Here is an 18,291-nt window from a genome sequence, read left to right on the forward strand (position 1 = left end):
AAATATATAATATCAATAAACTACATTTTAAATCTAACAGTGAAATAACATAAAAAAGGAAATTCATCTTTGCACTACACAAAGGAAATATCCGTTTACCTAATTTATGAATTAACACGTCTTCAGTCAAACAAAATTCCTTAACAGCATCCAAAAACTTCCTAAAATTATCTGAACTAGAATCTGCATGCTGGCATTGGCACATAAATTCACAAAATAAGAGTAAAAAATATCCTAATAAGCACCGTTATCGTCTGACGTTTGACCATACTCATTTTCTTCCTATAAACAGGACACTTATTAATGGCTACAAAGTAAACCTTCATTTACACACCAGTCAAGTAATGCTCTTTTCCCCTTTCTTTCTAAATCGTACAGAAATTTATGAAAATTAAAGTTTGAACTTTTGATTATGTTGAAAAGAGTTTCTGTTGCTGGACCTGCAATAGGAGCTATAAAGCGAAAAGCACGTTTTGATGTCCATTAAACATAAAGTGGAATTTCTGGAAAAAAAATGGATAAAGGTATATCTGTCTCGAAATTATGTGAGGAGTATGTCATTGAAAAGTCATCTGTATATGACATAGCAGAAAAGTGAACTTTTTGAATTTTTTGTGAATTCCGACACCCCAATCACAATAAATAACAGAAAAAATTATTCTTTATGCTTAAAAGTGACGATCAAGACAGAGTGGTGATTGAATGGGCCAGACAGCATAGCAAAGGCGTGCCATTCATGGGTCCAATTCTAGTAGCTCAAGCAAAAATATTTCATGAAGAAATGAACTTAAAATCTGAGTGCACGTATTCAACAGGTTGGTTAACCAAATTTAAAAATTGCCATGGTATAAGGCAATTAAACATTTCCAGTAAAAGTGTTTCAGCTTATACTGAACTATTTGCAAATGAACTCATTAATAGTGAAAAGTTATCTCCAGAACAAATTTTCAGGGTTAGAGTAGACTGAAGAGTGCCCTTTGTATTATCACCAAGTTGTTGTTTCATTTATGGTAACCTGAGTAGTTGAATGTTATGGAAACCCTATTATGATATAATCGATTACGTGATTGCCATAAATTTTGAATGACGGGGGAAAAGACATGTAAGGGCTAGTGGTGCGTGTTTGGTTAGGAAGTACATTGTTTTGTAGTTTAGATGGTAGAATGGCTGAATGTTGCAAGATTAATTTGAATTTCTGTACTATTTGGAATGAAAGGGGAAACATGCATTGACTGGTGTGCAAATGAAGGTTTACTTAGTAGCCATTATAAGTGTCCTGTTTGTAGTAAGGAAATGCGTATGGTTGAACATTGGAGGATACAGGCACTACGGAGGTTATTTTTGTCCATTTATGTGGCAGTGCTGATATACGGATTTTAGTTCAGATAATTTTGGGAAGTTTTTGGATGCTGTAAGGAATTTTGTGTGCCACAGACTGAAGGACTCAGAAATTTCTAAATAAGGTAAGAGGATATTTGCTTTGTGTAGTACTTAGATGCATAAGATGAATTTCCTTTTTTATATTATTTTATTCTTTGATTTAAAATGTAGTTTACTGAGATTATGCATTTTTTGTTTGTCTCTAGTGTAGAATTGAGCTCTCCTTTGACTTTTTAAGTGAAAATAGATCAATGTATACATGGATAAGTCAAGGGAGTGCACAATGTCAAGTTTGTGCAATTATCTGATTTTTTTTAAGTGAAAAAAGGCCAATGTGTACATGGATACCCAGTTTGTGAAATTCTTTTACTTGTTATTTTGTCTTTGTGTAGCGGTGATTTTTTATTCCACAAACTTGGTATCCATGTACTGCCAATTTTCATCAAGGAGCAGCCATAAATATATTGTTACCAATTTTCAATGCTGATAAAACTGGCCTTTTCTGGAATATGTACTGCGAAATACCTAGGTGACCTTTACGGAAAAGGCTCCAACTGGAGTGAAAGATTCCAAAGTGAGACTAACAATTTTAGCATTCGCAAATGCTACAGGAATTCACAAGGTTAAGCTTTGCATAATCGGAAAAAATACACGTCCGTGAGCATTTAAAGGAATAAAGATTTTCCCCATTATATATCGTGCAAATAAAAGAGCATGGACGACATAAGTGTTAATGAATGATTGGTTTGAAAATTATTTTATACCCGATGCTTGGCAACATTTGAATTCAGTTGCTTTACCTGATGATGCAAAAATTGTCCTGATTGTAGACAACTTTTTGGCTGTACTTCACAGTATATCCGTATTATTCTTTCCTCCAAACTGAACATCCATCATCAACTTAAAGGATATCAGAATAGTGTGTGAGCTGAAATGCAAATATAAAGTAACATTTTTAAAATCTGTGTTAAATTTCTTGAATAATGGCAAGCCTATTCAAGAATATTTAAAATGTTTTAGCATGAAATCTGCTGTGTGGAGCATTGCAAGATCATGGAAGGATGTTTCTCTAGATACTTAAAAAAAATGCTTGGCATAATTTATGGCCAGCTATAATAGCCCATGATAAAGATGATAGGCACAAATTTTAAAGTCTTCAGATATCACAAACCAAAGGTGGCATTTTCGAGTTAAAGGATTTTGTAAAGAAATGTGGAGAAGCAGTAATAAATGAAGATGATATAACAAAAGTTGGTTAGTCTATATTTTAGGGTGCCACTTGCATTATCGCCAAGTTGTTTCATTAATGGTAACCTGAGTAGTTGAATGTTATGGAAACCGTATTATGACATGATTGGTTGCGTGATTGCGGTGAATTTGACTGATGGTAAAACAATTGTAAGGAGTTATTTCTGCGTTAGATGCCACTTAGGAAGTACGTTGCTTATTTTGTGCTGTACGTCATAAAACGGCTGTATGTGATGAAATTAATCTGAAGTTTCTGTACAATTTATAACAAAAGGGAAAAAAGCATTAATTGACCTGGTGTGTAAATGAAGGTTTACTTAGTAGTCTTTATAAGCGTTCTGTTTGTACGAAGGAAATGCGTATGATCAAATGTAAAGATCGTTCCGATGGCTTTGAATGTGTTTGTCGCAAGAAAGGTTCATGAATAAATGCTATCGAATGTCTGGCACTACGGAGGCTATTTTTTATTTTGTGAATTATTATCGTAATGGAAGTATGCATAATCTAGTTCAGATAATTTCAGAAAGTTTTTGGTTGTTGTTATGGAATTTTGTGGGCCACAGACTGAAGACACAGAAATTTCTAAATATGGCAAGTCTATATTTCCTTTTTGTAGTGCGTATATGCGATAATATGTATTTCTTTTTTTATGTAATTTTATTGTGGGATTTAAAATGCAATTTATTGAGCTTTGACTGGATATAAATTTTATTCAATTTTGGTGATGAGTAACATAGTTTTAACATTATATGACGTCATCATTCTCATGATTTTTAAGTAGATCGACGTGTCCATGGACAAAGTCAACGGAGTATGCAGTGCCTAGTTTGTCCTATTCTCTGATGTTATTTTAAGTGAAAATAGACAGATGTGTACATGGACACCGAGTTTGTGCAATTCTTTGACCTTGTTATTTTGGTTTTGAGCAGCTGCCATCTTGAAATTGTGCCTCGCTGGCCAATTTCCCTGAATCGCCTTGCTCGCCAAGGGGCACCCTGAAATATATTTTTACCCAGAAGTTTTTCATTTTCATTGATTTCATTGAAGAAGATGACAATGCCCCAATCATTAATCAATTCCCGGACAGTGATCTCTGTAGACTTCTAGTTCCAGAAAATACTGCTACCAATAGTGAGGCAGAGGTTATTGAAAATGAAAAAATTTCGATTGACAAGTTAGTTGGAATTCTGGATACAGCAAATATAGGACTTGAACAATGGGTCTTTGTAACTGAACAAGAAATTATGTCTATGTATAGAATTAAAGAGAAAATATTAGCACAAGAAAACAAAGCGAATTAAACAAGTTACATTAAAAGAAATATTTTTATAAAGTAAACAAGTAAATATTAAGCTCTTTTTTTTTTTTTTTTTTTTTTTTGTAAATTTTGATACCTTTTACATCATAAATGCTTCATTATTTCATAAATCCCGAGTACATATTTTTAATTTTATAATTTCTTATATGCCATCTTACTTGATTTAAACTAATGATCTAATATCGGGAAAAATCCGGATTCGTCGAAGCCCTTACAAGTCGGGATCTCAGACTTTGTACTGTATTTTTAGTTCATCAAAAAGGAGCTTCCGTCGTGATTTCATAGTATGTCACCTTTAACCTACACATTTAACCCATAGATCAAAAATATGTTTAAATTTTTAAGACAAAACTTTCTGCAGTAAAGATGAACTGATGCAGTGCATTTGGTGAAACTGCTCCATAGGCTATTCTGGATTTTAATAGGTATACAGATGAGGTCCAGCTAATGGATGGGATCAACAAGCAATTCAGGATGGGAGTTTTGAAAGTGACGAGTTGTGTACTGAGTAAACATTGGTTTCATTGACTTTATGTAATACTTTTCTGCTATTAAATTGTTATACAGCAGGCTAATAAAAACCAGTCCATCAAACAAATAATTCTTTATTTTTTTCAACTTTTGGGTCCTAAAATCAAGAATCAGCTTATGCAAGGGAAAATATGGTGTACAAAAATTTCTTGTTGATTAAGTTATATCAACTTTCAAAAATACAAAAATTGTTTGAAGTATTGTTCCCTGCAAAATAATTAGCTTTCCATTGCAGCCAGAAACTGAAGAAAATAGGTTAACTGCATGGCTGATACTGAGGGTGTGATTTAACTCTTATGTGAGGTTTGGCTGTTTATGTGTTATCTCTTCCTTCTCCAAAGGAGCACAATAGGAAATGGTTGAACTATTTTTAAGTTTAGCCACTTTTCCTGAGTAAAAAAAAAAAAAAAAAAAAAAAAACCTGAAAGCTTTAAAATTTTATATTACATCCAAAGGGGCGTTTTTTTAACGTTTTGTGTGGTCCCTTTACTTATTAAATTTAATAAATAGCATGTTCTTCACACTTAAACCACAAAATTCAATTCAACAGCAATATCACAAAATATTTAAAAGAGCGTGTCTTTAGAATGTCTGGACACACAGTCTCGTGTCCTAGAGGTAAAAGTGTCTTTCTTCCCTCGTACAGTGTTGCCATTGCTCGCTTTAAAATTGTTGAGTTTCTTAATCAAAAACTCATAAATGCTTTACAAAATATGAATGAAACAGATAATAGAACAAATTCCAAATTCAGGCTTGCAGATGCCTGTATTAGGTGGAGGATTATGTTATTCATAATTTGATGGCTGTAGGTACCATTGTTTTATCACAATGCGAGAAACATACATGCATACGTTTATGCAGTTCCTTCATTATTTAATTTCTTTAAATATAACACAGGGCAATGATATTTGGTGGCAAGTCTATTGATTGAAAAAAATTTTAATGAAATAGGATACTGTACTTCAGTGAATCACTTTAAAATAAAAGGCTAAAATCTTACGATTAAAATATATTAGCTTCTGAAAAGTCAGGTTTTGTGAAAATTTATAAATAGCTTTCTATCTTCTAAATATATGAGCTATGCAGGAAAAAACCCTTCCTCAAAGATACTTTTGTGGTGGTAATATTATATCTTTTAATAAACCTGAAGCAGATTTCCAAATTGCTATTAATAGTGTGGCATTGTGCTGATTAGTGTCTTAACAGGTGGTGGAATTCTGCTATTTTACTTTGGTTTGGAAGAACTGCATCCTAATTAATTTAAGCTTATGCTGGTTAGCGAAATAGTTGTTAAATTGATTTGTAATACTTCTGTAGGTAGTTTATATTCATAAAGATCACTCTGTTGTTTTTGTTCTTGTGTCCATGGATTTAGCAGTGAGAAGATGGTATGATTTGAAATAAAATTCCACGGTCAGACCTCCCCAAAGGTTCAAATGTCTGCGGCTATTAACTTTGGTGCCCCAGATCCATACAAGATTTCCTGCAGTGGGTCAATGAGTGGTACTATTCCGAGTTTTAATGTACTTGTGGCGAAAGCTGGGCACTCAAAGATATGTCTTAGTGTGAGCTGAACCTCAGGGTAGTTTTTGCAGTTCATGTATGATCTTGATTTGGCCAGATGAATTTTCATGCTCTTATAGTGATTTGTTCTTAATCTAGCTGTTATAGATGTTATATTTCTAGGGCAGTCGAGTACGAGTCAGAAGTCTGTATCTGGCTACTACATTTGCAGTAGTGAGTGTGATGGAGATATTGGATTTTTCAATATTCTTTAGCTGGCTTCTTTAGCCAAACACAATCGTTTCACTCAATGTGTACATGCGCAGGAATCCATTGTAGCATACAGGATTTTTCCCCGCTGTGCAACTGCTCTAGTAGCAAATTGATAGCTCAGGTGATGTTAGTCTCTCCATTTCTGATAGCTTCCTATGCTGATTTGGTATCTGAAAAGACAACCAAACTCTCCTTGGAATCCATGGCTTTCGAGTCAACTAGGTATTAAGTGAGTGGCCTTCCTAATTGCTGTAAGTTCACTGGTGAAGTTAGAGGCAATGATATCTGTATAAATTTTGTGCATTTGCATATTACCATCTGGAAGGAGGAAGATAATGCCGGCACCTCTCTATTGAGGAATTTATCTGAGGAATCGTCAATGTAGGCGACTGCTAGGTTTCCCTGTGAAAGCTTTAAGCTCGGTTTCAATAAGTTCAAGCAAATCTTAATTTTTTCCCTTGGTTTTTCTGGAATGAGGCATTCTAGAAGAAAATTTAGAGAAGAATGTTCCATTGTATTTGCCTTCTTATATATCTGTCATGTTGGAGAGTCGAGGATCATTTAAGCCTAGTCTTTTCATTGAAAACCCTAGCCTAAGCTTTCCATTCATTGAAAACCCTAGTAGAGATGTGATTTATGTTGTTACGATAGAGCTTGTTAGTGAACTTGGTGGTAGCAAGATTGTGCATACTATCTAAAGGATGTAGGCCATACTTTCGTTTAGCGTTTTCATTGTTGGTTGAAGAGCCTGTTATAATTTTTTAGGCTCTATGTAAGACAAAATCCAGTTTCAGCTTGACAAAGGTAGAAGCTGGATTCCAAATTGGAACAGCATATTCAAACGTTGGTCTGATTACAATACCAGAGTTGCCAACTCTCCCGATTTAGGCGGGAGACTCCCAATTTTCAACCGCTCTCCCGCCAACCTGATTTACAATATATTTCTCCCGACTTTTTCTTATTCTTAAAATTTCTCACGATTTTTATGGAACTTGGCTTACTACTTTGTTATATGAACAGAAGAAAAAAAAAAGTGATTTTGGATGCCTGAAAACAATTGAATTTTCTCTAGATTATATCTAAAACAAAACCTTGTGAATCAGATAATTTCTGATTTGTGAGTGAGAGCGTATACGTATCCAGAGAAACGTTGTTCTTCAGTTCTCCAATGAGCATCAAGCTCCACTGCGTGTCATCTGCCATATATTAGCCAATGAGAACAAAGCAAGCTGTTATTTGGATGTTCTTTAGTTATTTCGTTAATTTTGTCCTGAGTTGTGCGAGTACACGTGCCTTCGGGAAATAGTTTTAGAAATTATCAACAATGTTATGTCTGCGAGAAAGGTGAAATACTTCTGTACGTTTCAAAAATCGTACACAGTTTACTTTCCTTCCATTATTTCCTCAAGGAAATGTAATAAATTTGCGATGTGTACCGCCTGTCGTTGCGATTTTTCAATTTCGCATAGTGGAAGGGCGGATGTTCTCAAATATGTACGTACACAAAAACACAAGGACAACATAAGTTGTTTTGAAAAAAACGAAAAATTAAATTTTTCTTCGGAAACAAAGGACCAAAACGTTATTAATGCAGAATGTCTGTTCTCTGCCTTTTTACTGGAACACAACCTGCCACTGAATGCATGGGATCATGCTGCAGCTTTATTTAGAAAAATGTTTCCCAAAAGTGAAATCGCTAAGAAATACCCAAGTGCAAGAACCAAAACAGGTGCAATTGTTAAAGAAATGGGTTTGAAAAATAAATATTTAATTATTGATTGCATTAAAACAGCTCTGTTCTGCCTCTCTACGGATGGAAGCAATAATACAGATTCAAAACTGTATCCAATAGTTGCTTCTTTTTTTAATCCAGAGTTTCAGAAATTGAGTGCAGTTTACTTTGTGTCCCCTTTTTAGAAGGACATTTGACAGGCTTTAATATAGCACAGCTAATTATTAAAACTCTAAAAGAAAATGCAGTCCCTCTGGATAGTTGCTTAGCACTTGGTGCCGATAATGCACCAGTACTGGTAGGCTTAAAGACTGGTGTTGCAGGCATCTTAAGATGGGAAAATTCAGATTTGCAGATTATGAGGTGCACCTGTCACCTCTTAAATTTAGCAGCTGAAAGAGGGGAGCTTCTTTACCAATAAATGTGGATGAACACATTGTTGATATTTATTATTATCTTGAAAGGAGTTCTAAAAGGAAGGAAAAATTGAAACAGTTCCAACAGCTGCATATCAGCAGTTTACAATTAGAAAACTTGGATGAAGTTATAAAATCAGCTAGGATTGACACCCAGTGGAGTTTAATTGGAAAACTGAAAGGTGCTGATGGAATTTTAAAGTATGGTGAAAACTGTCTAGAATTATGTTGGTATGTTGGCCATCTTGACAGTCCCCTTAGTAATGCAGAGTGTGAGAGGATTTTTAGTGTTGTTACGAAAACGAGAACTAAATTTAGATCTAATATTAGTGATGACACATTAGATAAACTTTTATTAGCGAAAGCAGGCCTACGTGGTAATTGCTATGAACAAAATTATGAAGTTTCTTTCTTAAAGAAAACAAAATCTGCCACTGTTTATAACATTTGTACGAAAACTGATTAAAGTGTCTTTTTTTTTTTTTTTTTTTTTTTTTTTTTGTTTTGTTTTCTTAAACGATGCAAGTAATAATTTTTTTTTTTTTTTATGTGTAAGATAGTTTTGTGTTACTTGCATTTAAGAATTAGTTACTATTTAAAGTTAATTCATTATTAAAAACTATATTTTTATCATTTAAAAAGTCTTTTTAACATTGTAAAAAATCTGATTTATGAGTGTCATAGGTTGGCAAGTATGCAATACAGTGAGTAACTTTCAGAGTTTGTTTCTTGAGCCCCATGTGGTTCCACATAGTTCTCTAAGGATATTTAACTTTCTGAGTGCACTGTTAGCAGTATCTTCAATTTGCTTTGTAAATCAAAGCTCAGGATCTAAGGTAATACCGAGATATTTAGGGAAATCGACCCTCTCTATCCAAGAATCTCTGATTTTGATGCTTGCGTTGTAAATGGTTCAATGTCTTCTATCAGTTGAAAAAATGCAGTAGTTTGCTTTGTCCGCATTAATGTTCAATTTACGCCCACACAGCAACAAGCCTCAGTTGTATTCAGAGCCTCATCTGGCACTGCATTGTCTCTATATGAATGCCTAACAGCTATATCATTGGCAAGGCATGCAAATTTTATATCAGGATGAATGTGGGGATAAATAGTATTTATAGAAACAAGGAATGGAAGGGGACTTAGAACTGAGCCCTGGGGTATTCCTGCTTGCAACTCGTGTGATTTCGGAGAGCACTCCATTAAACTTTATGGAGAATTTTTTGCCCCTAAGAAAATCATTAATCCATATTAGCGTGTTGCCTTTGATTCCAGTACCGTGGATGATGTGGACCAATTTTTGATGCCGTACTGTGTCAAATGCTGACAAAAGGTTCAAAAACACTGCCATTGTTGTACAATGAGCCTTTTCCTGAAAACCATCTATTATCGACTGACTCAGATAGAACATCTGATCCAAAGTGCTGTGATGGGCTCGATATGCTGTTTGATGGAACTGGATTTTGTTGTTCCCTGTGAGCCAGTGCATAAGTCTGCAGTGGATTACACATATCATAAGCTTGCAAAAAGTGCTGGTAAGTGAAATCTGTATATAGTTATCGCCCTCTGATGTGTTTTTGTTTGATGTTAGAATTGGAATTATGATGAAATTTTTCCAGATTTTTGACACTTTGCTTGAAGTCCAAAGGAGGTTAAAATATTTCTAAAAACTCTCCCTTCGCTTTCTCTCCAATGTGACCAAAGATTAGTTCAATGCTGGGATCTGTTTCATCAATGGCAAATTATTGCTCTTATGTTGAGATCAGCTCAGTGAAAATATCTCTATGATGATAGTTTTTTTAGTCTTCTATGGATCTCTCCTGTAGGCTCTAAGCAATTTTTTATCATTTATATTGAAGTTTAATTTACCTTTATTTTTGTAGTGCTCTGCAAGAATTGATGCAGTTTCTTTGTTTGTGGCGGCACTTCTTCCAGAAGAGGGAACAATGTTTGACTGGGTATTTATGTTTTGAACTGCTGGTTCATTATTTAAGACTTTGATGAATTTCCAATGTTGCGATATTTTTCGGGGATCCAACTTTTCACAGAAATCTGCCCAATTTTTATGCTCATGAGAAGAAATCTGTTCCTGCAACAAATCTTGGTCTCATTCTTAAAGTTTCAGTGTTATTTTTCTGAAGATCCGCACAAAGATTGTTGCATTTGTTAATTAGAGCACCAATATTGGTATCTTTTCAGAAGGGAACCCAGTCATCTCTTCTTTTGCACCTGGGTATGGAGCTTTTTGCTGCTGAATTTATATGTGAGGTAAAGGTTTATATTAAATCAAGTGTATATCATGAACTGAGAGAGCAGAGGTTTTCAACTTCTGAAGTAAATTCATTCCACTTAGCTGTCTGAAAGTTCCACGATCTTTTGTCTTGAGTGATGCTATCTGCATTATATTTAATCTTCCCTAGAATTGGAAGATGATCACTGATAGCATTTTTAAGGATTGTCCATGTTGTTTGTCTAGCTAATTGATGGTTAATGCCAAGGGCCGATGATGTCAGAAAACAGATCCTCAGTCAGTGAATCTTTCAAATCCAAAGTCGATGATCCCCAAGAGGGACTCCTACCACTAAAGTCTCCTAAAATAATTCTGGTTTCAGAGTTTGTGTCCACTAACATATTAAGGAGATCAGTATTCATTCTTGAATTATCTGGATGATACACATTTACTATTGTAACTTCATACTGAGGTAAGGGTACTTCAATTATATCTGCTTCAATACTACCCTTACTGATGTTATCAGTATTTGGTGGCAATGGGATTTCATTGAATTTGATGTCTGTGGATAAGATGAGAAAAGCTAGGCCACCACCTGAGTGATCATGTCTGTCTTTACTCAGGGTAGTGTAACCCTTGATTCTTAACTTCAGATTTGGATTAGGCTTTGTTTCCTGCAGACACACAATATGAACATTGTTTTCTCTGAGAATTGCAGCAAATTCTTGAGTTTTCCTCCGGGTACCATTTACATTTAACTGCAAAACATTCCAAGCTCTCAATGAACACTTCTCGCCATGGGCCTGCACTTCATCTCATCGGCTACCCATATGTTTAGCGTTATCATCATATATTGCACTATCGATGGAGAAAGAAGAAAAAATTTTTCCTCTAAAGAAGTTGTACTTCCACGTGTTGGTCCACAGAAGATGTTTTATTTCCCTTCTACCCAAAGAATATGTATTGTTAAGAAAGAAAGCTTAGCAGAAGCAGAAGTGGCTCCCTTCTAACGAAAAGGGAAACAGCTGCGCATGCGTGAATTATCTGTCGCCAAAAACAGCGCCAAAGTTCAAACAGGTTTGCCGGTCATGTTTTTCACGAGTTTAATAATGATATAATAATCACCAATATGATATAATAATCAATGGTATGAAACCATTTTTTTTCCCTCCATATTGATGGATCAAATCGGACATCAATAAATCAATCTGCGATATGGATAATGCAAGTTCAACAGCCAGTGAAAGTGAAACTTCACCTAATATTTCATCATTTCCCAGGTAAGCATTATTTCTAAATTTTTATCATTAAACTTAAAAAATTGCTGAATGTAGTAAATAATATATATTAGTGGTAGCTTTTTATTTCCACGTTGACCAAGCAAAATTTTATCTAAATATATGAATCATGCAAGTTCTGTAAAGAGATTTTTCTACCTCGCATTGCAGTAATAACATTTTTATTGCCAATACTTTTCAAATTTCTAAATGTTAGAATCTATGAACTAATAATTTTAATTAATGAAATGTAGAATATTGAAGGCCTTAAATGTAAATTAAAAACCTTTCTTATGTTTAAAAAATAATTTATGATTAGTGTTATGGAAATCTTTAAATATTATTTTAAATGTAGCCTTATATATTGGCACTTAAAATATACTTGCAGCAATTTTCACATTTTATCTGATATTTTTTAATTTTATCAGTTTCTATAAAAATGCAAATTCAAAGCATATTATTTTTTTCATTCGGGATGTCGAGTGATCGACTAATTTATTTTATATCTCTTGCTTAGGAAAAGGAAAGCAGCTACCAAAACATGATATCGATGTTTTTGTTGTGGTACAACATCTTGGAAAAATCCAGAGAGAAGATTCTTCGGATTCCCTAAGGATCCTGTGAGGTAAGAGTTTGTAACTTATATTTACATACACTCATAATTTATAAATATTTGATTATTATATCATTATTATATCTTTGTCCAGTAAATATACATTATCTATAATTTCAGGTAGTAATTTATTTTGCAGTAACTACTTCATAAACTAGCTCTAATTTTAATTTTACGACCACCTAAATCAGATGGTACTTTGACTATTTAATAAAAATTATTGTAAATAATAAACATTCTAATGTGTAGCCAAATTTTCATTAAAATTACTTCATTTAAACGATGCTACAATCTTCACTAGCAATAAATTCATTAAATCAAAGAAAATGAAGTTACTCTTTTCTGTTTTTACAGGTCAAAACAGTGGGCTGCAGCCTGCAATAAGGATCTGCTCAGCAAATCTGCAGATGAATTATACAAAAAAGGAAAAGTGCGTTCTATACACTTCAACTGAAAGTGACTTCCATGCAACCAAATCCCGTTACCTACATTCCTGTGCTGTACCGAAGAAGTTAGGGCAAACAGGTAAACATGATTCTTTATACATTTATGTAAAATTAAATTTTATTCCTTGCGATAATGTAAGTTTTTATCTTGTTTTATAATTTCAATTTTTAACTGTGCATTTCGTGTTCAATGAATCGGTTATTTTTGTATGGTTTAGTGATACATCAGTAGCTCTGGATGCAAACCATTTATTTTTTATATGAAGGTTCATTGAGTAAAGAAAAATACTTTTCATGAATCCTAACAATGAAAATTAAATTTTTTCCTAATGACCATTTATCATTGAAAAAGCTTGTAAGCAGTTTGTTTTTTTGTTTGTAAAGTAAACTATTTTTCCCATAAAAATCAGTTGGAGAAATCAATGTCATTCTTAGATCACAGGTGATTACTTATTTAAAATTGACTACAGTACCTTGTGTATAAGTTCACAACTTAAAAAGCATGAAAATCATTAAAGAGCATTGCTGCACCTGAGTTTTGGCATTTTTTTCCTTGCTGAATTAATTTTTGTGGCCTTTTAGTATTACACATGTTTATTGAAAAACGTCTAAACCCAAAACTAGAGGCATAAATATCATATCGTTTTGTGATAAAAATGAGAAGATGGATAACAAAGAATCTTTTGTCAGTAAGAATAAGTTTTTTATTTATTTATTTTTTTTTTGTTAGCTGCACAATATTGGCTGATATTTTTTTATGTAGGGTTATATCCAGGTTATATTTATCTTGCTGGGGCAAGATGGTGCACAGCATGTAGGTGGCCAGATTTAAGGGCAACAAAATGATTATCAAACATATCTCTGTAAAAAAGGGCAGCCAGTTTTAATTTGCACGTCAGTGGCCAACAGTTTAGAATCTGCACTGGGTCTATCACATTGTACTTAAAAATCTATAAACTAATATTTCACTATAGTAACTCAGTAAAGAAAATCACAAGAATCTTATCATAAAATAAAAAACAGCTCAAATAAATACAAGCTGTGTCAGTAATGATAAGTAATTTAAGAATAAACAGAAAAGGTCTTCCAGAAATACTCAATACTGTAAAATTGTTAACTTATTAAATTGTAAATTTGTACTGTAAAGGATTATGTATTATGTTATATTTAAATGAAGTATTTTTTATATTTATTCTTATTAGATGATGAAAGTCAAAAGACCGTGGACGTAGTACATACTGAAACAATGTCACTGACTCAAATAGAAAAAACAGATGAGACTCAAGAACTGCCATATGTAAATGAGGACCAAATTAAAAATGTACTCCGTACATTTGTTAATACTATTATGTTTATAATTCATTCTCCAAATTTGTATTTTAATATACTATAATTTTGGAATTTTTTCATCTGATCTGTTGTATAAGTAAAATATAATTAATTTTACATCTCTCATAACATGTATAATCCCAAAATTCATGAAATTATTAAGAAACTCCTCAATCAGTTTTTTTTATTTTAAATTTAGTGTGTGTGAGAAGCAATATCTTGAAATATAAATATGTATTAAAGTTGTGTATTGAAAATTGTACGTTACGTATTGTATGATTGGAAAAAATTAATTAATTAAGAAAGTGATTTTATTTTTATTTGTTAAATTTTTCTGGGGAATTTTGTGTCTATTTTCTATTATGCTAATAATCAGTTTTTATATCATGTTCTAAGTGATTTATTGATTATGAATGCTAATTTTTTTAATGTGGAATAATAGTGAACCAATTACGTATGAATTTAGAATACTTCATGATTTTTAAGTTTATATGGAACTGGTGCTTTTAATTGCCACATGTGTTCTTTATATATTGAATTTTAAGTATGCAGATATTATGTATTTCAGGATAAATTTCTTGATGCAAATTTTATTCTTTGATAAGTATATTTATTTATTGTGAAACTGAATACAATATTGGTTGAATCATCCTAAATGCACTAATTTTTTTTTATAAAATTAAAAAAAGAATAATCATTCATAACTAAATTCTGTGACCACTGATTTGTTTTAAAAAAAGTAAAATAAGAGGACTAACAAGTATATTTCAAATGTTATTAATAGCAATTATGCATACCAATTTGTCATAATAATGTAATATATTAATTCCATAATAATGTTTCATTCATTAATTCATTTAATAGTGTAGAAAATGATCAACTTACATTATATTTATGTTTAATAATAGGATTAGGATTTGAGTCGCAGTATAAATATTCATTTACGCAATGTTGCACGTAATAAGTACTAAATAATATGGTCAGTGACTTCAGTAACCTATACAGATTTAAATTTTTTTAAATGCAATTTAGGATTTTTTAATTTAAATAATACTGTTAACCTCTTGGTTGTAAATTTGGTTCTTCTGCTTTATATTTCTATCATAATGCAGCAAAATATGTACATTCCTTGAGTGTAAATGTTCCTTTTATCGTATTATAACTCTTGCATATACACTGATGGGACAAAACATTATGGTGTTGGTGTATTTAATTATGGCAAAGCACACTACGGCTATCTGCCTAAGGGGAGGGATGCCTTCGTGGAGGACTTTCTAAGGGAAACTGGCTCGTATACACATTACACATGGGGAAAACCACAAAAACACCCATGCAGCTAGCCTGTTCGCGGGATTCGAACCTCGGACCGAACTACCAGTGTTCAGCGACTTTACAGCTCGGCCGCTGGTGGGCCGACAAAACATTATGACCACTGAAAAATGTGGGACACATTTTTCAATGAACTCGAATGAGGCTCGAAACAAGTATCTATGTAACTGAACAACTGGTAGGTTTTTGCAGTCTGCCATTGTTAGTATTTATGCAAATTGGATAAATGACGCTGGAACCAGCAGTAGATGGTAAGATGTTGACACCCGCGGATCATCAAAGAAAAAAGACTTTGGAGAGTAACAATGTGGATTATATTGTGAAAGGATTGCAAAACATGGTAACAATAGAAAACTTTAAGTAAAGAACATTTAAGTTTAGGACACATTAAAGAACATTATGATAAGTACAACAAAAACTGCTAGCTATTATTTTAATCTTTTAATAATTATGTTAATAATATGTGGTTTAATAATCCTGCAAAGAGTTTGTAATAGAAAAATTTATGAACAAGAATGTTTATATGTGAAATGTTTTGATAACAAGAAAAAATTTTCTAACATTGACAGATCAGTTAAGAATTTTTTTAAAATATTGCTTACTGCTCATTTAGATAATTAAATGTATATGTATTTTTTTGTCTGCAGTTAGAGAAAATCAATAAATAGAAATTATATTAAAATAAATTCTGGTTTTGTTTTTTTGTTTAATATTTAAGAGACATATTAAATCTGAGTGGAATTATAAAATATGTCGTATTCCTAAAATAATATCTGATTGTTTTAAGTATTATGAATGCTAATTAATTGACATCACATAGATAGTTTTTAATGTTGTTTACTAGCAGTAATGATATTTCTGAAAAGCTTTCTCTAAAGTCTTGATAACGTATTAAACAAATGGCATAAGAAAGTATGTAGACGTAAAGGAAGGGAGTAAAGTATATCATTATTTCTGTTATTAATTTCAGACTACTTCAAATATTAAAAATTATACTTGGCTAAATTATGTAGATAATTTTTTTATTGTTTACAGTTAGTAATTATGCTTTTGAAAAGTTTTTTTAATTCACAGCTACAGAATATGTCAAACAAATGACATGAGGGGGAAATATGTACAGAAGTATAAAAAGGAGGAGTGGGCGCAAAGTCTAATATTAATTCTGCAATTAATTTCAGATTATATTAAATATTAGAAGTATAAATGGTTGACATTACATATAGTTGCAGTAGTAATATTTCTGAGAATCTTTTCAAGGTCTGCATAATATATCAAACGAGGCATTCAAAACTTAATGTATAAATTTATATATATATGTATGTATACATACAGAAAAAAGATAGGGAATGTGAGATAAGGTATGATAGTTTTTGGTATTTCATCTATAACTTCAGTATTGTTTAAAAAATTGTGAAATTTCTTAAAAGTTTTGTAAGTCTGCCTGAAGTGTTAAAAGTAACATCTGTGAGAAAACATTTATGTAGAGTTATATAAAAAGAGGGAAGATTTTGTTATAGATTTATTAAATAAATGTGCACAGAATTTAAAGAAATATATGTAATATATAATATTTAATTGTATCAAAACTTAATTTACTCTAAAATTTGGAGGTTTTATTATTTACTTAATATGAGGTAATTTGGTATGTTCTATAACTTGGAAATATTTAAAGAAACAGTGCGAATCGTGAAAAAAAGGGACCTTCAGTATATTTAAAAAACACTGATAAATTTATAAAATAATCTGAATTAATATAAAAGATTTTCTTATATGAAATTATCTAAGTACATTTAGTAACAATATTATTAACGCGAATATCGTTTTGTGTAAAGGTAAATAAAATATTTTTTCGTGCTAAATTAATTAATGGATTATTTATTTTGAACAAAAAAAAAGCATGAAAATCCGAGTTTAAATTATCGTGAAAAGTCAAAGAAGGATTCATCTTAATCCGTATTCCTCCTATAATACCAAAGAATGTCATAATACGTCGCGGAGGAGGAAAATCTCGGTAAGGTCCGGTACATTACAGAGGGGGAAATTCTCGCCAACAGGTTCCGTCGCCAAATGTTCCCTCTTCTTTCTAGCGGCGCAGAAGGCAAACTGGTTTACATTACGTCTATGGAACCTATCCTTCTTTACATAGACATTCTTTGCTTCTACCACCCAAAAAAAAAAAAAAAAAAAAATCCAGTGGAAGCATTCCCTGATCCGCCACCCTGGGGTTGTGTTCTCTAGGGGCTACACCCCCTTTTCTGAAAGGATCAGTCTGTACTTGCATAAACGTGCTGTTTTTCTTAACCAGCAAACGTTTTTACAGCTCAGCTTAGAATTAAGTGGAATAAAAAAGAAAGCCGATACAAAGCACTTAGTCAAACACTAATATTGAGAAGTTTTTATGATCTGCTTCTCTTATATGGTGGGGTTCAGTTTATTTTTACTACTCCTATTATTATATTGCATATTTGTTAATGAGCATGTATGTGAAAAATGCACATAAATTTATAACTATTTTTATAGGAGACTTAAAAATAATATTAATACAGCACACTGGTTGTTAAATTATTTGACTTCAACAAATAGTTTCAGTTTGTAAAATAAAGATAGGAATTATTTTTCTAGTGATTATAGAAATATGGGCACTTGTGTGTTATCGCAACCCCTGT

At 32.4% G+C, this 18,291-nt stretch overlaps 1 protein-coding gene and 1 long non-coding RNA gene across 2 annotated transcripts in view; both read left to right on the top strand.

The window, feature by feature from the left end:
- LOC146992931 (nudC domain-containing protein 2-like) overlaps positions 1 to 18,291 on the top strand; it is a 63,808-nt gene that overhangs the window by 10,333 nt on the left and 35,184 nt on the right. The window lies entirely within an intron of this gene.
- Positions 353 to 16,305, top strand: LOC146992932 (uncharacterized). Its single transcript, XR_015039241.1, has 4 exons — positions 353 to 11,911; positions 12,426 to 12,533; positions 12,876 to 13,046; positions 14,170 to 16,305. It is a non-coding gene; the product is annotated as an uncharacterized LOC146992932 (long non-coding RNA).

This window comes from Stegodyphus dumicola, chromosome X2 (genome assembly GCF_044657685.1).
Source record: "Stegodyphus dumicola isolate Sdum_Otavi_A_Nest chromosome X2, ASM4465768v1".
NCBI classification, from domain to species: Eukaryota; Metazoa; Arthropoda; class Arachnida; order Araneae; family Eresidae; genus Stegodyphus; species Stegodyphus dumicola.